Genomic DNA, 24,000 nt, shown 5'->3' on the forward strand with positions numbered 1-24,000 from the left:
TTCACCTCACTGTGTGTTCACTGTGTGCTGTTTGTGTTTCACTAATTCACCGATTGGGTTAAATGCAGAGACCAAATTTCCCTCAAGGGATCAAAAAAGTACCCTATGCACGACATTCAGACTGGCACAAAAAGTTAACGGCCCACCAGGAATCCTCCCGAAGCTCCCGATAGCCACTCCAATTTAACAGATATTGCAACTGCGTGGTTCTCTATACCATGAGGTTATTATTGCCGTTGTTTGTCTGCGCACTTAAAAATCAATAACACTAGGACTGAACGATTTTGGAAAATAATCTAATTGCGTTCCCCCGATATTACTCAATAAAGACAAGCAATATATCATTCTATAGTATGACCAACACAATATTATATGAATTAAACATAAACTGTTCTTTCCTGAAGCCCAGGCCTATGTTATGATGACATTAGGTGATGCATGAATTGATATGAATGAAATATTTTTTTATTTGACTACTTCAGTCACATTAGTAGGCCTATATTTGTGGAATTTCCAGCCTTGTAAACATGCAATCATTGTTATACGTTAGAATTTTGTTTCTATTTCATGTAGATATGATCTTTCGTTAGTTAACAGTTACATGCAGTGGCTCTGACTGAGCTTCTCCTTGTCCCACTTTCTCTCTCATACTCCCACACACACACGCGCGCACACACGCACGCACACACACAGACACACACACGCACGCATACACACAGACAGACAGACACACGCAGACCCGCTCCTCTCCTCTGTTCTTGCACGTGAATCTGAACAAACTAGAACTAACTAGTGCAGCACAAAATGCGGCCGAATGACCGTTCAGCACGGTGTTCACTAAAGGCAAGGCAAGGCAGATTTATTTATGTAGCGCATTTCATACAATAAGAGCATTTCAATGTGCTTTTACAGATGCTAAGGAACAGAAAAACAAGATAAAAAGTTAAAGCAAGATGAAGAATAAAATATAAAAAGAAGATCAAATGCTGGGTAGTAGGGCTGGGACAACGCGTCGACGTAATCGATGACATCAACGCAAAAAATACGTTGACGCAACATTTTCCGTCGATTAGTCAAGCATAACGTGTGCTGCTAGATATTTTTAATTTTACACCTTCAGTGTTTTCCACACATTGATGTTCTACCCGCCCGCTCTCTCTCGTAACGAGCCCGCTGCTCCTCCTCATAGACGCTCCTCCTCTGCCCGCTCTCTCTCGTAACGAGCCCGCTGCTCCTCCTCATAGACGCTCCTCCTCTGCCCGCTCTCTCTCGTAACGAGCCCGCTGCTCCTCCTCATAGACGCCCTCCTCTGCCCGGCTTCTCAGAACGAGCCCCTGCTCCGCATAGACGCTCCTCCTCTGCCCGCTCTCTCTCGTAACGAGCTGCTCCTCATAGACGCTCCTCCTCTGCCCGCTCTCTCTCGTAACGAGCCCGCTGCTCCTCCTCATAGACGCTCCTCCTCTGCATGTACATTTAACAAAATATTCACGATTGTTGAAGGATTGTTGTTGCCACATAGAAGCCCTGCATAGAATACAGTGGGCTAAATTGCTATTAAATCCGCTTAGCATCGTGACCATGCTGCGCTTGTTCAAAACTGCTGCATTAAAGTTAAAGTAAACTCTGCAACATAGTACATTGAGGAGACTAAACTAAGTTAAGTTACAGTATGCAATCAAGCAGTATCTCAGAGCTAACGTTAGAATACTGTTTGGATGTCAAGCTTAGCATGCTTTCTTGCAGCTGCTTGTATTCGTTATTCATGCAGGGCTCATTTTATTGACTCTGAATGTTTGCAAAATCTCGATGTAAATGAAAAAGTGTTTTCCAAGACTCAAAAGTGCTTGTCCAAAGGAGAAGTACTTTAACCGTTATTTGAACTAACTACGTTATGAATTGCATCCACACATCAGCAGCCTTTTAACTGTGTTAATGTTAATTGCAAGGATTCCCACATGAACGTCTTAAAATGACAGGCACTCAATTAGACATAGGCCTACACTACTTTATTGAACTTTATTGAATGCTACCTCTGACTAAGAATGCATTACTTTGCACTTGTATAGTCTTTTATTTTGGAATCTTAAGAGCAATAAACATATATTGCAATGTTAAAGAATTCATGTTTTTTCATTCAGATATGTAAATAAACATGTATAAGTTGCTATTAGTGAATTAATGGGGAGATAATCGTATCGAATCGAAATCGAATCGGACTGAAAAAATGAATCGTTAGATTAATCGATGCATCGAAAAAATAATCGCTAGATTAATCGTTTAAAAAATAATCGTTTATCCCAGCCCTACTGGGTAGAAAACAAGGGTAAAAGATATATAGTCAAATAAAGGATAAAAAGAAGACAAAATCCAAAAGATAAGAAATAGTCAAATTCAAGATAAAACAAACAATAAAAATAAATAAATAAATAATAACTTTTTAAAATTTAGTAATATGCATCATTAAAAAGCTTTGTCTTAAGTCTGTTTTAAAAACAGAAACCGTTGAGCATCTTTAATTTCATAAGGTTGTCTGTTCCAAAGTTTAGCTGCATACACACTAAAAGCTGCTTCACCACATTTGGTTTTAGTGGTGGGCTCCATTAAAAGTTTTTTGTTTTGTGACCCGAGTGGTTTATTTGGGATATACCGTTTGAACAGGTCGTGTATGTAATTTGGGCCAATGCCATTAAATGCTTTAAAAACAAGAAGTAATACTTTAAAATCAATTCTGTAGCTGACTGGAAGCCAGTGTAAGGACCTTAAGACTGGAGTAATATGCTCACTTCTTTTGTTTTTGTTAGAATTCCAGCAGCCGCGCTTTTGTATGAATTGTAATTGCTTTGTTGTCTTTTTTGGAAGTCCAGTTAAGAGGGCGTTGCAGTAGTCAAGCCGGCTTGTAATAAAGGCGTGGATACGTTTTTTTAAGTCCTTTGCTGACATGAGATTCTTTAATTTAGCAATATTCTTCAAGTGAAAGAAAGCTGATTTACTGATTGATTTCACATGGCTATTAAAATTCAGATTGCCATCAATAATAACACCAAGGTTTCTAACAACATCCTTTGCCTTAAGTCCCTTTGTCTCAAGCAGAGTAGTAATCTTGAGTTTCTGTTCCTCTTTGCCAAATATAATGACTTCAGTTTTATCTGAATTTAGCTGAAGGAAGTTTTGTGACATCCAGCTATTTATTTGAACAAGACATTGACAAAGAGAGTCAATGACTTGTCATTTGGAGATAGTGCAAGGTAGATTTGAGTGTCATCTGCATAGCTGTGATAACACATTGAGTTTTTCCTGATGATCTGGCCAAGTGGGAGCATGTAGAGATTAAACAGTAAAGGGCCTAGGATCGATCCCTGAGGAACACCACAGGTTAGGGATACTGGTGTTGAGGTGTAATTCCCTATGGCAACAAAGTAGCTCCTGTCTTGCAGGTACGATTGTAACCACTTTATGACGACACCTGAAAATCCAACCCAGTGCTCCAGTCTGTGGAGTAGTATAGGGTGGTCAACTGTATCAAATGCTGCACTCAGGTCCAGTAGTACTAGAACAGATGCTTTGCCAGCATCTGTATTTAGACGAATGTCATTTATCACCTTGACCAGGGCTGTTTCGGTGCTGTGATTTGCACGAAAGCCAGATTGAAAGTCATCAAAATAGTTTTGTGATGATAAAAAAGTAGTTAATTGGTTAAAAACAGTTTTTTCAATGATCTTTCCAATAAAAGATAGATTAGATATTGGTCTGTAGTTGCCTAATATCGAAGGATCCAAGTTATTCTTTTTGAGTAGTGGCTTTACAACTGCATTTTTAAGGGACTTAGGGAAAATGCCACTTTGTAAAGATGTATTTATAATCTGAAGCACATCTGCAGATGCAAGACAGATTTAAAAAAGCTACTGGGTAAGGTATCCAAATTCAAGGGATCCTTGAATTTCCCCTTGAGGATCAATAAAGTATCTATCTATCTATCTATCTATCTATCTATCCAATTGGGAGGTAGCAGAACTGAGATTTTGAACCGTTTTAATTAGTGTTTCACAGTTGATAGGGCTGAATTCTAACATTTGGTGTATGGGTCTTCTTTCAGTAGCTGGCATTTCTAAAACAAGAGTTGTTAGCAAGTGTGTTGTTATGTTCAGTCTTATTTTTTCCATTTTGCTACTGAAAAAGGATGCAAACTCCTCAAATTTGTCAACTGAGAAAAGTTCTGGTGTTATGTCAGTTGGGGGATTTGTTAACCTCTCAACAGTGGAGAAAAGCACACAATGATTATTTATATTCCTGTTTATAATGTCAGAGAAAAAATTCTGCCTTGCTTTGCAAATTGCATAGTTATTAGGGCTGCAGCTATCGATTCTTTTTTTGCATTTTTAAACAACCAAAACACATAATGCATTACGAAAATGACATGGCTGTAAAATGATCAAGCAATTGGCACAGAGGTATTTATTCTAACTCCAACATTAGGCTACAAAACTAAGCCCATTTATTGCAATTTACCCATTTAGTGTTTTTAAGTGTCAGTGTCATCAATTAAATAATGTTCAAAATGCTCTCTGTAAAATTGCAGCCTCTTGTGCATGACTTAGCTGGGCGAACAAAGCTGTCCATACTATGTTGTGAAGTGCTGGGAGGGAGAAGAGGGAAAGCAATGTAATGTATTAATATGCACAACAGGTTTCATGCTGTAATCTAGACCCGACATCAAAGTAAATATCTGTTTTATGTAGATTTCTACACCTGCAGCTATTAGGCTACTAACAAATAATTTTACCATTAGGCTACTAAAAAATAGCCTACCATTAGGCTACTAACAAATAATTTTACCATTAGGCTACTAAAAAATCATTTCTGGGGTGAGCCTATTTGCTATGGTAACCTAGCAACCTGTGTGTGTGCAGGCGTGCAGTGCGTGAGGAAAGATGAGGGTGCATGCATGTGTGTGAGGGGTTCTTTTTTAGGCATACTGTCTTGCAATTGAACGTGAATAAGTTTACTTCCTTAAAAACATCAAAGCTAAACAAGCTATCATGACATCGCTACAAATACAGTATGTGATTAAAATCAGCCAACATCAATGTAGGCTATAGGCTACGTAGATAGATGATAGATAGGCTAGATAGATTGATAAATAGCCTAGCCTACTTTATTGACTCTTGGTGAAACAGCATGGAGTGGATATTTAGGTTCAGATGCTTGTTCTTTTCCTTTTTGAGTATGTAATGATCCCAAAACTTTACTTGAAAACTTTAGACATTCTCTGCCATTTATGGATATCGACTCTAATTTGTAATTCAGCTAAATTCAGAATGTACGATTCACGCGCTAGTGGTGTGCTTCCTGAACAACGGTCCGTGTGGAACAATCAGATCCCTCCGCGTATAGTGCATAGGAATTTAACGAGGCTTCGAGGCAGGGTTTTTGCCTCGAGTAATTTTTGTAATCGAGTTATTCGAGTGACTCGATGAATCGTTTCAGCCCTAATAGTTATACTGGCGTAGCATGTCTTTATGAATTTGGTAGTCAATTTGTAGCTTGGTCTTGCGCCATTTTCTCTCTGTTTTCCTGCAATCTCTTTTGGCTTGTTTAATCACTGGATTGTGTCTCCATGGTGCAGTTTGCTTGTTGTTAACTTTTTTCATTTTTACTGGGGCAATGTTATCAATGATTTGTCTCATGTTTTCTGTGAAGCTATTCATCAGGTCATCTACAGAGTTAGACCGAGGTGGGTTGAATGCTTGCTCAAACTCAAAAAAAGCTCTGAGCATGAGAAAATCTCTTGTGTTGTTGTTCTCTGCATTATCTATATGCAAATTAAAATCCCCTGTGATAATAATGGATTCAAACTCTAAGCAAATATTTGACAGCAGTTCATAAAATTCTTCAAGAAACACTTTTACTGACTGTCTTGGAGGCCTATAAATGGTCACAATTAGTATGTTGGGGGAACACTTTACAAGTGAACAAAGGTATTCAAAGGATGTGAAGTCCCCAAAAAATACCTGCTTGCACTGAAAAGATTCTTTACATATTGTGGCGATTCCTCCCCCTCTCTTCTTGTCACGGGCAGTGCTCATGAACTTAAAATTTGGGGGAGCAGATTCAATCAGGGTAACAACAGTCTTAGCATGATCAAGCCATGTTTCAGTTAAAAGCATAAAATCAAGTGAGTGCATACATATCAGATCATTAATTAAAAATGTCTTGTTTGAGAGTGACCTGGCATTTAGTAGAGCTAATCTTACAGTAGTGGGAATTGGGGTCATTTGTATACAGATTTTGTTTTGGGACTGCTTTTAAATTTACCTGATTTACTGAAGTTTAATTCGTTTTAATCGTCAGCTGGAGAAGTTAACAAAGTTATCAACGAGAGTTGCAGTGTCAGGGACATGCAGTAGGTTCGAGCAAAAGGTAATGAAGAGATTTATTTTCAACCGAAGTAGCTCTACTGATCAGACCTTTCTGGACCCTGTTAGCTGCTCCTATTGTTTACGCTTTTTGCTTCTGCAACGGTGTGCAGAGTCGGTGGCACGTCGGCAAGCGCAAGTATGATGCGCTTTGGTGATGTCACAAATGTGCAGTGTAATCGCAGCCTTTGTGGTTAGAAAATCCCTTTTCATCATATCACGATATTATCACAAATGCCCTAAATAACACTAATTATTCTTTAGACACACGTTTGAATTTATTTCACCTATATTTCACATATCATATTTATAACAGAAATAGAAGGAAAAGAGATGATATGTAAAATGACCCTAACAAAAAGAACTATAGTCATTTGGACCTATGTACGGTATGGTTTTTACTGCTTTCAAGTCGGCTGATGTTGTTAACGTCTGTCCATTGGGAGCTTGCTATGGCTAGCTTTTGCCCTGGGCCTCTTACATCCTTCCCATCCATCTGTGAGCCGGTGCTGCACTTCGCTGTCTGGTCGAGGGGATTTCTCGGGACAGCAGCTGGAGCTACTCTGCGAAAGATCTGCCGAGGCCGCCGAGCTGTTTCTGACCTGTGAGCTGCCATGCCAACTGCTTGGAGTCTGGATTGAGCAGACTAACGTTAACGTTAACATTGAAGAACTATGCATTACGGACCAACAAACTGTCGCTGTTATAAGTCCACTGAGTTGCTGATCTACAAGATCGCCCACGACTTTCGGACTGGTATGCTTCCAGTAATCTCCAGACTAACAAGGCCTAACGTTCACGTTATCTCCAGACTGCCAGTGAGTGTAAAGAACTTTGTTGGCGTTGCATCGGTTGTGGAGACACAGCTGTGCGCAGTTTCACACCGGTTGGAAATTGGACTAATTCTATTTTTATTTTTTATTTATTTTATTTATTAATTTGTTTGTTGTCTGTCTTGTATGTCTTGGTGTCACGGGTACGCTGGCGACTACGCCGCTCCGTCCGCTATTGTCTTTGTTAGTCTGTGTCAATGACAATATCTTATATGTGGAGCGCTTTGGGTTGCGCTCTGTGCATGTTAAATGCGCTATACAAATAAAACTGACTTGACTTGACTATGGTGAGAGATGTATGGAAGTGTAGAACACTAGAACACTACAACACTAGAACACTTCTGTGATGTTCTAGAACAGTATGGTGAGAGTTGTATGGAAGTGTAGAACACTAGAACACTTCTGTGATGTTCTAAACATCAGATCTTCACCCTCTGTAGTGTTCCATGAGCAAATAGTGAGTTTGCAAAGAATTGCATATTTGGCATCTTTCACTGTCTATTGGCTCTTTTACAGAAGCACCCGCCTCCCCACATTAGCCAATCGCTTTGCAGCTCTCTTATGCTGCCCCCACATTAGCCAATCACTTTGCAGCTCTCTTATGCTGCCTGGATCGTCCTGACATCCCAAGACAACTTGTTCTGTCATTTATTGATTTATTATAGATTCCAGAGTATTTAACCAATCTCTTTGCAGCTCATCCATAATGATGTATTTATTGCATATGCTCATCCATAATAATAATGATGTATTTATTGCATATGCTCATCCATAATAATAATGTAATAATGTATATGCTCATCCATAACGATGTATTTATTGCATATGCTCATCCATAATAATAATGATGTATTTATTGCATATGCTCATCCATAATGATGTATTTATTGCATATGCTCATCCATAATAATAATGATGTATTTATTGCATATGCTCATCCATAATGACGTATTTATTGGAGTAAAAATCATATTCAAATGTGGGCTGCAAATATGTGGCAGCCATGGGGGTAACCAGGGGTGATGAGCAAGTTGCCAGTCGTCACAATTTGGTTGCCAAGGGCAACCATAAATGTTGATCCCTGGTGTGTGTGTGTGTGTGTGTGTGTGTGTGTGTGTGTGTGTGTGTAATGTGTTTGATGCCATACAGTCAGTGTGTGTGTGTGTGTGTGATGCCATACTGTGTGTGTGTGGCGTTCTCAGCTGTTGGCTGGTGTGACACTCTGATGCTACTTCATGGTGGAGCTGACAGGAGTGGAATCCAACAGAGGGGTGTGCATCCAAAGCACACACACACACTCACTCACACACACACACACACATACACATAAACACACATCGACACACATTTACACACACACACACACAGAGAGAGATGGACATATGTAGGAACATATAAGTAGACACATCAAATTTCACACACACACACACACACTAATGTGGGCACATAAACATGCAAGATCCTAGTTACCCATTAATTTAAACACACACACACACACACACACACAGACAGAGAGAGAGAGAGAGAGACATGTAGGAACATATAAGTAGAAACATATCAAATTTCAACACATACACACACACACATACACAAACGCACACACACGTACACACACGCAGGAGCAGTCTGAGCGTCTGGGCTAACCACATTTGTTTATGTTTATGTTATTGGGGTCATTTTGTTTATGTATGCTATTTATTTGTGATATTAATATATGCTATAAATGGAAGATAATTTAGCCATGGAAAGTGAGTTATATAGATTCATGTGTGTGTGTGTACACTACCGGTTAAAAGTTTGGGGTCCTTTAGAAATGTCCATTCCACTCCATGACAGACAGAATACCAGCTGAGATCATTTGCACTGCTTTTTTACTCAGGGCAGCAGTTTTCAGATTACATTATGTGCTTACACACACACACACACACATTACATTATGTGCTTTCATAATTGCAAAAAGGTTCTCGACTGTTGTAGAAAGAAATGGCTGATCTTTAATGCAATATCTACTTTGGGGCAGCCGTGGCCTACTGGTTACCGCATTGGACTTGTAACCGGAGGGTTGCCGGTTCGAACCTCAACCAGCATGCACGGCTGAAGTGCCCTTGAGCAAGGCACCCAACCCCTCACTGCTCCCTGAGCGCCGCTGTGGATTAGTGTGTGCTTCACCTCACTGTGTGATCACTGTGTGCTGAGTGTGTTTCACTAATTCACGGATTGGGATAAATGCAGAGACCAAATTTCCCTCATGGGATCAAAACAGTATATATATACTAATACTATACATTATTATATATTATACTTGCCCGTTATTAGCAACCATTCATCCAATGTTCCAAAGGCACATTCTGATATCTTATGTTCTAATCTTATATCATTCTGCTCCTCTGATATTTTATGTTCTAATCTTATATCATTTTAATTGGCTCACTGAGACAACATGGCGAACCCTTTTGCAATATCAATTGACCGGTAGTGTGTGTGTGTGTGTTTGACAGCTTGTAGGTTTGTGATGGACGTGGTTTCCCTCAGGGACTCAAAGAACTCCAGCTGTGGAGACGCATTCAGACACAGACAGAGAGAGAGAGAGAGATCATTCATTCAGAGGAAAAGAGGAGAGGAGGAAAAGAGGAGAAGAGAGATGAGGAGAAGGGGAGAAGAGAGATGAGGAGAAGAGGAGAAGAGATGAGGAGAAGGGGAGAGGAGAGATGAGGAGAAGGGGAGAGGAGAGATGAGGAGAAGGGGAGAGGAGAGGAGGAAAAGAGGAGAAGAGAGATGAGGAGAAGGGGAGAGGAGAGATGAGGAGAAGGGGAGAGGAGAGATGAGGAGAAGGGGAGAAGAGAGATGAGGAGAAGAGGAGAGGAGAGATGAGGAGAAGGGGAGAGGAGAGATGAGGAGAAGAGGAGAGAGAGATGAGGAGAAGGGGAGAGGAGAGATGAGGAGAAGGGGAGAAGAGAGATGAGGAGAAGGAGAGGAGAGATGAGGAGAAGAGGAGAGGAGAGATGAGGAGAAGGGGAGAGGAGAGATGAGAGGGAGAAGGGGAGAGGAGAGATGAGGAAAAGAGAGATGAGGAGAAGGGGAGAGGAGAGATGAGGAGAAGGGGAGAAGAGAGATGAGGAGAAGGGGAGAGGAGAGATGAGGAGAAGAGGAGAGGAGAGATGAGGAGAAGGGGAGAGGAGAGATGAGGAGAAGGGGAGAGGAGAGATGAGGAAAAGAGAGATGAGGAGAAGGGGAGAGGAGAGATGAGGAGAAGGGGAGAGGAGAGATGAGGAGGAGGAGAGATGAGGAGAAGGAGAGGAGAGAGATGAGGAGAGGAGGAGAGGGAGATGTGGAGGGAGAAGGAGAGGAGAGATGGAGGAGAAGGGGAGAGGAGAGATGAGGAGAAGGGGAGAGGAGAGATGAGAGAAGGAGAGAAGGGAGAGGAGATGAGGAGAAGGGGAGGGAGAGATGGAGGAGAAGGGGAGAGGAGAGATGAGGAGAAGGGGAGAGGAGCGAAGGAGGAGAAGAGAGATGAGGAGAAGGGGAGAGGAGAGATGAGGAGAAGGGGAGAGGAGAGATGAGGAGAAGGGGAGAGGAGAGATGAGGAGAAGAGGAGAGGAGAGATGAGGAGAAGGGGAGAGGAGAGATGAGGAGAAGGGGAGAGGAGGAGATGAGGAGAGGAGGAGGAGGAGAGATGAGGAGAAGGGAGAGGAGAGATGAGGAGGAGAGGAGAGATGAGGAGAAGGAGAGGAGAGATGAGAGGGAGGAGAGATGAGGAGAAGGGGAGAGGAGAGGAGAAGGGGAGAGGAGAGATGAGGAGAAGGGGAGAGGAGAGATGAGGAGAAGGAGAGGAGTTTATGAGAGAAGGGAGAGGAGCCGATGGAGGAGAAGAGAGAGATGAGGAGGGGAGAGGAGAGATGAGGAGAAGGGGAGAGGAGCGATGAGGAGAAGGAGAGGAGAGATGAGGAGAAGGGGAGAGGAGAGATGAGGAGAAGGAGAGGAGAGAGATGAGGAGAAGGAGAGGAGAGATGAGGAGAGGAGGAGAGGAGAGATGAGGAGAAGGGAGAGGAGAGATGAGGAGAGGAGGAGAGGAGAGATGAGGAGAAGGGGAGAGAGATGAGGAGAAGGGGAGAGGAGAGATGAGGAGAAGGGGAGAGAAGGGAGAGGAGAGATGAGGAGAAGGGGAGAGGAGCGATGAGGAGAAGAGGAGGAGATGAGGAGAAGGGGAGAGGAGCGATGAGGAGAAGAGGAGAGATGAGGAGAAGGGAGAGGAGATGAGGGGAGAGGAGAGGACAGGAGAAGGGGAGAGGATGGCGAGGAGAAGGGAGGACAAGGAGGAGAAGGGGAGAGGAGAGATGAGGAGAAGAGGAGATGAGGAGAAGGGAGAGGAGAGATGGAGGAAGGGAAGGGTGGAGAGGAGAGATGAGGAGAGGAGAGGAGCTGGTGGAGGAGAAGGGAGAGAGATGAGGAGAAGAGAGGAGGAGGAAGGAGGAGAAGGGGAGAGGAGAGACAGGAGGAAGGGGAGGAGGAGCTAAGGAGGAGAAGGGGAGAGGAGAGATGAGGAGAAGGGGAGAGGAGAGGATGAGGAGAAGGGGAGAGGAGAGATGAGGAAGGAGAGATGAGGAGAAGGGGAGAGGAGCGATGAGGAGAAGGGGAGAGGAGCGATGAGGAGAAGGGGAGAGGAGCTAAGGAGGAGAAGAGAGGAGAGAGAGGAAGAGGAGAGGAGAGATGAGGAGAAGAGGAGACAAGGAGGAGAAGGAGAGGAGCGATGAGGAGAAGGGAGAGGAGATGAGGAGAAGGGGAGAGGAGCGATGAGGAGAAGAGGAGAGGAGAGATGAGGAGAAGGGAGAGGAGAGATGAGGAGAAGAGGAGAGGAGAGATGAGGAGAAGGGGAGAGGAGAGAGAGATGAGGGGAGATAAGGAGGAGAAGGGGAGAAGAGAGATGAGGAGAAGGGGAGAAGAGAGATGAGGAGAAGGAGAGAGAGATGAGGAGAAGGGAGAGGAGATGAGGAGCACACTTCCTCTTCCGCTTTGTTGTGCAGTGTGTGTTGTATAGCCAAAAAGTGCTGTGCAGCTGCTGTATAGCTGTGTGTTGTATAGCTGTGTGTGCTGGCAGCTGTGTGCAGGGTAGAATTTCATCAGCGGCCACGACGCCATGGCAGTCGTGAGTCTCTGGCGCTGGGCCGCGAGGCCCCAGAGGCTTGGTTGGTACACGGTGGCCTGGTGCCCCCTTTCACGATTCTCCTGCTTTTAAGGCCCCACTAATAGCGGCTTTTATTTAGCTTGTGACCTGTCAGGTCATCTTAGCATTCACAACGCAAATTAATTTAGTCATTTTACGCAGGGAGAAAGTGGCAGTGCAAGAAAGAAAAGGCCCAAATTCACCCATTCTCAGTTGAACTACTCGCTGGCAGCCTATTCATCAAACAGACATCACCACGTTTCGCTTTTAAACGACAATACGATAATTGCTGTGTTGAAATGTCTTTAAAAGTAAATAATATTATAATTGAATCACTTACTGAAGGTTTTGGCGTCCCATGATCTCCATACCCATTCATCTCGGTAATACTTACTAACCCTTCTTTAACACATGACAACCCATATCAGAATAAACAGGAGACCTTACCCGACACAGGTGCTTGAGTGTAAAGCAGTCCCCTGTACAGTTAGCCGTTCAGAGTAATCAGTTTTGAATTTGCAGTAAGTTAGACATACATGGATGTCTCCAAATTTGGGCTTTAAGTTTTTACAATGTGTTTAAATTGCTCCACATGATTTCTCTTGGGCCAAATACAAAATAAATATTTACAAATATAGCCTATATATTGATAAATAGGAGGACTAAGCTGACTAAGAGTTTGTAAAAGTAGCCTTAATGATCACAAAATACCAACATGCATCTAGGCTACTGTTGAGTTTCTTAAAGCTGAGCTGTGTTAATTATTCAATACATTATTTCATAACAGGCCAAATATAAAATAAATGTTATGTATAGCCTAGATATCTGTAAATATAGATAGTCAGATGATTTACAGTTCTATGTAATATGTCATGTTTTCATTTCATGTTTTTTTGTAATGTTTCGCTACAGTGATACGGGTCTACTGCAGTGAATAGACTAAATACAACTTTGATCATTTTATAGCCTACTACTAATAGTTAACTTTGGCCTTGGTGCCCTGACATGTGGCCTTTGTACCTTTACAAATATGCCAACTGAAGGCCAAGTGGCCTTGCCCCCAGAATGTGTGTTGTATAGGTGTGTGTGTTGTATAGGTGCGTGCGTTGTATTGGTGTGTGTGTTGTGTAGGTGTGTGTGATGTGTAGTGTGTGTTGCGTAGATGTGTATTGTGTAGTGTGTGTTGTGTTGTGTGTAGGTGTTAGGGGTGTAACGGTTCATGTATTCGTATTGAACAGAAACGGTACGGGCGTCACGGTTCGGTGCATGAATACACGGTATAAAATACATGAAACTCGCGTGCGGATTAATTAATGTAATGGGCAATTACTGTTAAATATGTGAGTTACGAGAGTTCTTTAGCGACACCTAACACTAATCTGTAGCCTCGCCTTAGCTCTGAAGCTCTGATTGGCGACTATGTTATTTTTTTGTCAGGTCGTCGGTTGAGTCAGTCAGTCAGAGATAGCAGCAACACTAAGCGAGTGGTGGCGACCAACAAGAGTTAGAGGATCCGCTGGTCTCTTTAAGATCGCAAGTTTGAGAACTTCAGTTACAGTAGTACAGGCCAGGCGAGAGAGTGGTAGATAAGACGAAAATGTGTGTCGGTGTTGTTCAGCAGTTGTTGGGTAACGTTATGTGAGTGGAAATATATTGAACATGCTACACATAATCGACGCCATCACCCAGCAGGGCTCCAGAGTGCGACCAATACAGATGATCTAGCCTAGGCTACCAATCACTGAAAGGAGAAAAAAAAACTTTCCCTGCGCTTCACCAGCGTTTGGATACACATACAAATAGGACCAAACCTATGGCTTAAAATTATTTTGTAATGACAGAAAGCTATGTAAATCGCATGGTAATTACCTTTATGTTAGGGTTACTTCTCACATGAGGAGCTGGCAGTGTTAAGTGCATAGACAGTAAAATAAAGTGTCAACGCTAACCCGGCTAATAAACAAATCATGCTACGGTGAGTTAACGTCACATGACTTCTAATTGTAGTCTGTTTATGCAATGAAAGAAAGGAGCAATTTTGTTTTTTTAAAAGAAGGCAAAATAGTGTGATATTTTCACAGTTTCACAGTAGATTATTACTGTACACCAGGGGTCTCAAACTCAAATGAGCTGGGGGCCACTTCTGCCAACGTCATCTGATTGGAGGGCCACGTCAGTGTTAAAGAATAATACAAAAAATAATTTTTTAAATTTCCTAAAATGCAATGTTTTTTTTTTCCAAATACAAAACTGCAAACAGAAAGTGCAAGTCTTTTTATCTATTTTTAGACACCTGTGCTATAAAATAATGATAAAATAAATATAAATACAAATTTTGAAAATAAACAAAAAAGCATAAAAACAGGTATGTGTGTGTTTCACACCAAATAAAAATATTTTCCTCTCATAACTTATTTAAACCTGGCATATCAAAATGTCAAAAGTCCATGGCTTGAAAGTGGTCAGAGATATTTGAGTATAAACAAAAGTTTATGAAGAGGGTAAATTTGCCCATCTAATTTGCCACTGGATGGTAAGCACTTCAAATTATGCACCTTTCGGTAAATACTGGATGTTGAACTATTTGAGCAGGTTTACTTTCTTTTTGTCATATTACCCAAATAACAAATTAACAGGAAAACAGTAGGCCTAAGATGTAACAATAGTAAACTATTACTAGCCTGTTCCACAAACCGTTATTATAGGTCTACAATAAAGTAGCCTGGTCAAATCAGTTCCTATTGCGGGTGACTTTGTAGTTCTTCAGAGCTGTCTGTACCACGTCCATTACGGACACTATCATCACGATTACCACTGCCACCTCGAGCTATTTTTTTTTAAGGGTGAATTAAGCATGGCATGCTTAGTGGACACCGTCGTGCATAAAGAGCGCACCTCCATTCACAGACGCACCGTGACTATCACTGTCAATAGGCGATCGATCATTATATAATCTCCAAAAGGCAGATATTCTCCTTCAGAATCAGAATAGGTGAATAGCATAGCCTACCCAAGACTTCATCACACTTGAACATTTGGTGTAGGCCTATTTCTGCTTCGATTTGTACAAAACTATGGCCTGCATCGCTTCCGCGTCATTACAAACAAATGCACGTCTTCATGTTTCTCGCGTGTAATACACTGTATTTCCTGAAAACTGTGTGCAGCGATTTTGGGCTTGAATCAAGCTCTGGATGTCTAGCAACTAGTGGAGGAGAGTACAAATGAGATTTGTTACCGTACTTGGATCTATCGTCTATTTCAATCAGTGTCGTTGTTTGTCGCAATTAAAAATACCCTCAAGGGCGGAATTACATTATTATTTTGACATCAGGTCACAGGCCGGATTTGGGCTGGGCCGGAGTTTGAGACATGCACAATAAAAAAAAAATGCTTTCTGCATTTTTGTTTTGCTTTTCCCTCCATTGTACCGAACTTTACCGAACTTGTACCGAACCGTGATGTCCAAACTGAGGTATGAACCATGTGTGTTGCGTAGGTATGTGTGGTGTGTGTGTGTTGTGTAGTGTGTGTTGCGTAGGTGTGTGTGGTGTGTGTGTTGTGTAGGTGTGTGGTGTGTGTGTGTTGTGTAGTGTCTCTGTGTGACCTTTCTGTCCTTGTGTGGAGATGTTGCTAGGCACTGTTGTCAGGGTCGGTTATGGTGTCAGGTGTCTTCAAACGGGCCTCATGTGGTGTGTGTGTTGTGTAGTGTGTGTAGTGTGTGTTATGTGGCCTCAATTATTTTATTTTTTTCGTGTCTCTTCTGGCGAATAGCAGCAGGTGGGTGTGTGTGTGTGTGTGGGAAAAACAAAAACAATGCTGCCAGAGAGGACAGCGAGGAAGGGTGTGTGTGTGTGTGTGTGTGTGTGTGTGTGTGTGTGTGGGAGGGAGCGAGGACACTGGAGGGAAATAAAACATTTTTAGCAAATAAATGTGCAGCAAGGATGTTGGATGGCTGTCAAGGAGAGAGAGAGAGAGAGAGAGAGAGAGAGAGAGGGAGAGAGAGAGATAGAGAGAGAGGGAGAGAGAGAGAGAGAGGAGAGATAAGGAAGGGGGGCAGGAAGGAAGGGAGGCAGGAAGAGAATAGAGTGGTGAAAGGAAGAGAGAGAGATGGAGGGGTGAAAGGAAGAGAGAGATGGAGAGATGAAAGGAAGAGAGATGGAGGAGAGGGTGGAAGAGAGAGATGGAGGGGTGAAAGGAAGAGAGAGAGATGGAGTGGTGAAAGGAAGAGAGAGAGATGGAGGGGTGGAAGAGAGAGATGGAGGGGTGAAAGGAAGAGAGAGAGATGGAGGGGTGAAAGGAAGAGAGAGATGGAGTGGTGAAAGGAAGAGAGAGATGGAGAGATGAAAGGAAGAGAGAGATGGAGGGGTGGAAGGAAGAGAGAGATGGAGGGGTGGAAGGAAGAGAGATGGAGAGATGAAAGGAAGAGAGAGATGGAGGGGTGGAAGAGAGAGATGGAGGGGTGAAAGGAAGAGAGAGATGGAGGGGTGGAAGAGAGAGATGGAGGGGTGAAAGGAAGAGAGACCAAAAGCAACCAGAGAGAGACACTGTTGTTATATTGCTATGATGTGTCAGATGTATATTTGTCAAATTTTGTGTAGTATTTGCATCAGTGTGTATCTGTGTGTGTGTATTTGTGGTTGTGTGTGTGTGGAGTTCTGTGTGTGTGTGTGTGTGTGTGTGTGTGTGTGTGTGGAGTGTGTGTGTGTGTGTGTGTGTGTGTGTGTGTGTGTGTGTGTGTGTGTGCAGTTCTGTGTGTGTGTGTGTGTGGAGTTCTGTGTGTGTGTGTGGAGTTATGTGTGTGTGTGTGTGTGTGTGTGTGTGTCTTGCGTGGAGTGCACACACAGTCTGGTTTTCTCTTTAAATGGAGAGAGAGAATATATTAGAGCACTTCAGAATAGAGTATATTCGAGTAGGGGGCAGTATATTACAGTTTATTAGAGTATATTACAGTTTATTAGAGTATATTACAGTTTATTAGAGTATATTGGAGTATATTACAGTTTATTAGAGTATATTGGAGTATATTACAGTTTATTAGAGTATATACAAGTTTATTAGTGTATATTGGAGTATATTACAGTTTATTAAAGTATAATAGAGTATATTCAAAGTAGGGGACAGCATATTAGAGTATATTATAGCATGTATTCACATAGCGGATCTCTACCCAAAACAGGTGAATCATAAGTTCTTCCTATGCTTTCCTTTAAACTCCTCTGTCTGTTATGTTTTGGAGAGCTACTCAAAGACAGGCTTGCAACCTTCGTTTAAATATCCATCAGCTCACAGACCAAGAAATTGTTGTACAAGCAGGTGATTAGCACTGTGGCCAGTGTGCAGAAAGTAAGCACACACACACACAAACACACACACACAAGGACACCAAAAGCACAATGCAGAATTGTCAACGAGGTAAAGAAAAGACCGAGGACGAGGCAAGCACACGAAAGAGTGTGTGTGTGTGTGTGTGTGTGTGATTCCAACTGGCCAGTGTGTGTGTGATTCCAACTGGTCAGTGTGTGTGTGTGTGTGTGTGTGTGTGATTCCAACTGGTCAGTGTGTGTGTGTGTGTGTGTGTGTGTGTGTGATTCCAACTGGTCAGTGTGTGTGTGTGTGTGTGTGTGTGATTCCAACTGGTCAGTGTGTGTGTGTGTGTGTGTGATTCCAACTGGTCAGTGCACTCTAAAAAATAATACACTGTCTCAACTTAAAAAAATTAAGGTAACAATTTGCATGGATCTTTTTAAGTAATTTCAACTTAGCTGTTTTTGAGTAAATATTGCGAGACTTATATAGTTAGACCAACTCAATTTGTTTAGCACAAGCAACTGAATTATATTGTGATCAAATTAATATAATTAAGTTGGTTCAACTTAATATAATTAAGTTGGTTCGACTTAATTAAGCTTTTAGAGGACAAATAAAATTAGGTTGATTGTGCTAAACTATTTGAGTTCTTCTAACTATAAAGGTCTCACAAGATCTACTCAAAAACAGCGTAGTTGAAATTACTTAAAAAGATCCATGCAAATTGTTACCTTAATTTTTTTATGTTCTAGTAACTTATTTCACGTATGTCTGAATAAAAACACAAAGCAATTCCAATTCATTTGTTTATTATTAACGCAATGATAAAACATTTATGGCAATAACATTCTTAGTCTGACTAAGCATCAAAAAACAAAACATTGCCTCATTTTGCACATTGTCCTTTGCAGAAAATGTAAGCACCTTTTTGCTTTTCTTAAAATAAAATAAAAGAAAATCAGATTTGGAACACTCAATTCCAAGAGGCAGTGTTATTTATATGTGTATGAGCAATAAAACTTTGATACATTTCCTGAGTAACATTTTTCAGAAACATTACCTTTGAGCTTAAGTTTTCTTTCAACTTAAGGAGCATATATAAAAAGGAACTTGTAAGGCAATATAACTTTTACTTTGTACCTTTTTGCTTTTCTTAAAATAAAATAATAATAGTAACAATTTGAATTTGATTAATAAAACATTAAATTGCATGTCAACAGTGCAAGACTTCTGTACATTTTTTAGATACATTACCTTTGGGCTATAGCTTTCCGATCATTCAACTTACAGTATGGAAAAGGAACTTGTAAGGCAATGGAACTTTTACTTTGTACCTTTTTGCTTTTCTTAAAAAAAAACTAAAAAAAACAATACAAATACAAAAAAAATACAGAATTGGATTAAAACAAATTAAATTGCATGCCAACAGTGCAAGACTTCTGTATGAACAACAAAACTTGTCATATTATTGATACATTTTCTGAGGAACTCAATGACAGCAGTTTAATTCTTCACATTTTTAGCACAGCAGCTTATTTTTTAGAGACATTACCCTTGGGCTAGCTTTCAGACCATCCAGCTCAAGGAATATCTTTTGAAATACCTCAAAAGTATGCCTCAACTCCCTTGGATAGCTTAGGTTGAGCGAGTAGATCAGCCCCATTAGCAAGGCACAGGCTCTGGGTACATTCAGGTATGCAAGGACTTCGGTTCCCTCAATCACAATGTTTGCGCTAGATGGTGTGGCACTTCTTGCTATGACAATCTTCATCAGGTCGTTGGTAATGTCCCCATCATCCTAATCAGAAGCAAAGTAAGTGTTTTAAAGGAGAATTCCAGCGTGATATTGACCTAAAGTGTGTTGAAACATGATAACAATAAATTAAAAAAAAAGATTAAATAAATATTATTCCTTAAAATACAGAGGGCATAAGTAAGGAACCCCCTATCTTAAATTCCCATAGAAGCAGGCAGATTTGTATTTTTAAAGGCCAGTTATTTCATGGATCCAGGATACTATGCATCCTGATAAAGTTCCCTTGGCCTTTGGAATTAAAATAGCCCCACCCTTCACCATACCCAGAGATTGGCATGGTTTTATTTCAGTTAGAAATAATAGCTGGTTTGATTTGCATTGAGAGATCTTATAAAAAGTACTCCACGCCAATCTCTAGGTATGGTGAAGGGTGTGATGTGGGGCTATTTTAATTCCAAAGGCCAAGGGAACTTTATCAGGATGCATAATATCCTGGATCCATGAAATAACTGGCATTTTAAAATAAACTTTAGCATGGGAATCTTAAAGCGTAACTTTCGCCAAAATGCATCCTAGGGTGTTTTTGTGAATGTACCCGAGTCAAACTTTAGTTTAAAAGCATAATTACATCCGATCGCCACTTTTAAGCTTGTCCGCATTGTCGTTTTCGGGATCAATGGCCTTTTGAATGGGAATCATAGGGGCACTACTATTTTGACACATGATCGCGTCAAATCGCTATTTTTAAAACACTAAGAAGGCTCGACACAACATGAAACTTTGATCGAAGCATCATCAGTGTCTACACATTAACTCGAGCATTGAACATTGTTTGTGTACACATAGTTTACTAAAAAGAAAGGTTCTGGAAAACTCACTCATTGACTGGCAAGATGGCGGCGAGCAGAAAAACCAAGTGAGTTGTTCAAAACCTTTCTTTTAGTAAACTCTGTGTACACAAACAATGTTCTCATTGCTCAAGCTCATGTGTAGAGACACTGATGATACTTTGATCAAAGTGTCATGTTGTGTCGAGCCTTCTTCGTGTCTTACATTTTTTTAAAAATCGCTATTTAAAAAAATAGCGATTTTGACACGATCATGTATCAAAATAGTAGTGCCCCTACGAATCCCATTCAAAAGGCCATTTGACCCGAAAATGACAACACAGACAAGCATAAAAGTGGCGCTTCGGAATTATGGTTTTAAACGAAAACCGAAAGTTTGACTCGGGGACATTCACAAAAACACCTTAGGATACATTTTGGCGAAAGATACGCTTTAACTTATGCACAACACTATACACTACTCAGATTTACCTACCTCTTTGAAGAGGTCTTCCTCCTTTTCTTTCAGGAACACAATGAGGGCACGAATAGCAACCTCTCTTCTCATTTCCACAGAATCATCCTAAGAAGAATTTTGAAGACAGGCTTTTAATAATTACCACTACTCACTGAGAATAGCTGAAGGATGACTTATGACTGAACTATAGCAATTAGTGATAACCTGGAAGATTAAATAATAAATTGATAAAGAAAGATAGATATTATAACTCAATTCAATTGCTAGTATTTCAACAAATGTTTGTAAAGAGCCATTTTAATCTAAGGACTGCTTTTGAATCTAACTTGTTTTGTTTCCTGTTTTAGTAATTATATAGGCTGGGAGTTACGAGGCCTTGCCATGACCTATAAGAAAAAGTTGTTTTCTACTTAAAATTAACTGTTATGTTCATTCATACCTCTAGCAACATGTTCTTTATTCGCTGAATATTTATTTTTGCAGCCCCTCCTTTTGAGGACACCAAGGCCATTATTTTGGGGGAGTACTGGTCCAGTTTGGCCATGAATGTCGGCTCCAGGTTAATGGTAGAGATGCGTTTGAATTCTTCATTTATCTGTATAAAATAAAGGCACAAAAAAAAGGCAAAATATTAAAAAATTGACCCCAATATAGCACATAACTTGCAAACCATTTTATGAAAAAATGCTTACCTGAGCTGCATCAAAAAGAGCAGGCCATCGGCCTATCAAGTCACTGACTGCTGGTGCTTCATTGACGATTTCTTGCCTACGAATGGAGAAAGTCTTCGCCATCTTTTCCGTGATGATCTGATGGTTGTCCCTCTTGTTTACTTCATCAAACAGGTTCAGTCTCATTTTCCAAGCTTCCTTCAGTTTCTCCTTGTGGGTGAGGGGGTAAATAGTTCACCTCTGCCCTTCTGGGCTTTTTTATATTTTTTGCAGGTGCTCGGTCATGTGCTCTCTTCTTTCTGATAGAGTTCACATCAACTTCAGGACATCCTAACCCTCTCAGTTTTGATCTATAATTTCCCATTTTATATTTTAGTCTTTGTAGCCATCCATAGCATCCATTATATGATCCCGGCTCTTTAAGGGAAGGATGCTTTTGAACTAGTGCTAAAGCAACATCAGACAATTGTGCATTTGTTGGGTAGGCCACATACTGAAAGACAGTTTCAGCCACTTTCTCAAGGATATCTTGGAGGATTGAGGTGAATACCAGATAAATTCCATCCTTTTTGAAAGCTTCATTTCTTGACGCTAGCACAAGTTCTGTGTCATAGGCAAAACGAGGTATTGGAAATTCAGTAGGCCAACACTGAGAACACCGAGTTGTGTGTTCAGGTGATGAGAGGATGACTGTATCAGCCGATCCAGTAGAGCAACTGCTGTTAGGACTGATGGAGGTCACTGAAGGATGGTCAGAGGTATGGATGGAAGTCTCATTTTCAATGGTGCTGTCCAGATCAGTAAACGTCAGAGTATATGTGGGAGGTTAAACAACGTGAATCACCTTTATTGTGTCCTTGTCCTGGAGTTCACTTGTTGAGGTAAGAGAAAAATATTCATCTCCAAAACCTGCATCCTTATAATGCAAAGTAAAGTTCCCGTTAAGCTCAAATGTCTCTTTCACAATTGATTCAAGTTCAGCCACAGTCCCAGGGATTCCATGAGGCAAGTCCAGTTTGCGAATGTCATGGTCCTGAAGAATGATGCAGGAGTTTGGCTAATTGAGACATTGGGGCATCTGTAAAAGAAACCATATCACTTCATTTAGAGTAACAGCAGAATACATCCAGTCAAATCCTCTAAACATTGAATATCAAAAAAGAACATAAACACTGATCCAGAAAGAAACTGGCTTTCACATAACACTGATATTTTTTTTTAAACAAAAAACTACATACCAAGTCTTCAGTGTTACCTTAAAAACATTTTTGTCAAACTAACAAGCAGATACATACATGGAACCTGTAGAAGTCTATTAAAGACGTGTTATGAGGTGTTGTGGGTAATGTCAAATAAATAATAAGGTGTAACAACTACTTCACCCTCTATGGAAAATGAATGTATCGCTTCAAGGTCACCATGCGCTTTCCTGCAACCATGTATGCTGCCATTGGGAAGATGTCAGACAATTCACTTGGCTCAATAACTTTAACACTTCTTGTGTTCTCAAGCTCATAGCTTCTAAGATGCTCAATGAACCATGAATTAAAACATTTCACAATGAAGCTGACTTGCCCTTTTATAACAACTATCTGAATCAATTCTGCAAAATCTGGCAGACCACCTGTTGAACCATATGCCAAGATCATTCCAGTGGAGTAACTGGTGCCACTGTAACACACAGTGTTTACCAACTGGACAAATGACTCACCAGGGAGTTTTGTTTCCAGTGCTTTCTTAAGATCTTCCCTCAGCACAGTCAAATTTACTGTTGACAGTTTTGTTACCTGTAGAGATGATTGGACAATTTTACTGCTATGTAGATGGTATGCAAGCATTAACTGATGCTTCACTGCAAGAGACAACAGAATATTTCTGAAGCTGTGGGTATGCCTGACCACACGCTTAAAAAAGCTATGTTTAGCCTCGAAGCGCATAGTCCACAAAGACACAAGTGGGCCAAAAGCCTTTATCAGCTGTGGGTAGTGCTCTAGAAAATGATGCTTCGGAATTAGTGTTTGCTGTGGGAAAGCTGCCAGGAATCTGTGCCGATGCTCAGAAATCTTGCGGTCAAGGTAACAAATAGTTGAGTCTGTATGAGCAGAGGCAATAACAAGTTCAACTATGTCCTTTAGGTTAAGAAGGACCAGCCATTTTGGATCACTCTCTGGTATTCTTTCTCCAACTATCAGAGGAAGGAGGCGAAGCAAAGCCCAATTTTCACGGGCATTCCCACCCACACTTTTTCTTGTGGCATAGCTCAATGGAACTGGTTGTGGTGCATCTGTTTTATCTGCCCATCTGTATGGGAACTCTTTAATCAATTGATTTAGCTCATTAAATGTGAAGTATCTCTCTTTGATGAATGCATTTAGACACAGTGCTAACTCTAAAGGTACAATACCTTCAAAGAGATCGTGTAGCAATTCAGGTGGGTAGCCACATAAGACGTCAAAATGTTTTAGTTTTTCAGTCAGTGGGCACTGTCTTTTTACTCCACAACAATGAGACTGATTTGTATTCCCCTGTGCTGTCTGAATATGCACCTTGT

At 41.0% G+C, this 24,000-nt stretch overlaps 1 long non-coding RNA gene across 1 annotated transcript in view; it reads left to right on the forward strand.

Annotated features, from left to right (window-relative positions):
- The window catches only part of LOC125284796, a 160,630-nt gene that overhangs the window by 54,465 nt on the left and 82,165 nt on the right, over positions 1-24,000 (forward strand). The window lies entirely within an intron of this gene.

Source organism: Alosa alosa, chromosome 20, assembly GCF_017589495.1.
Source record: "Alosa alosa isolate M-15738 ecotype Scorff River chromosome 20, AALO_Geno_1.1, whole genome shotgun sequence".
Lineage (NCBI taxonomy): Eukaryota > Metazoa > Chordata > Actinopteri > Clupeiformes > Clupeidae > Alosa > Alosa alosa.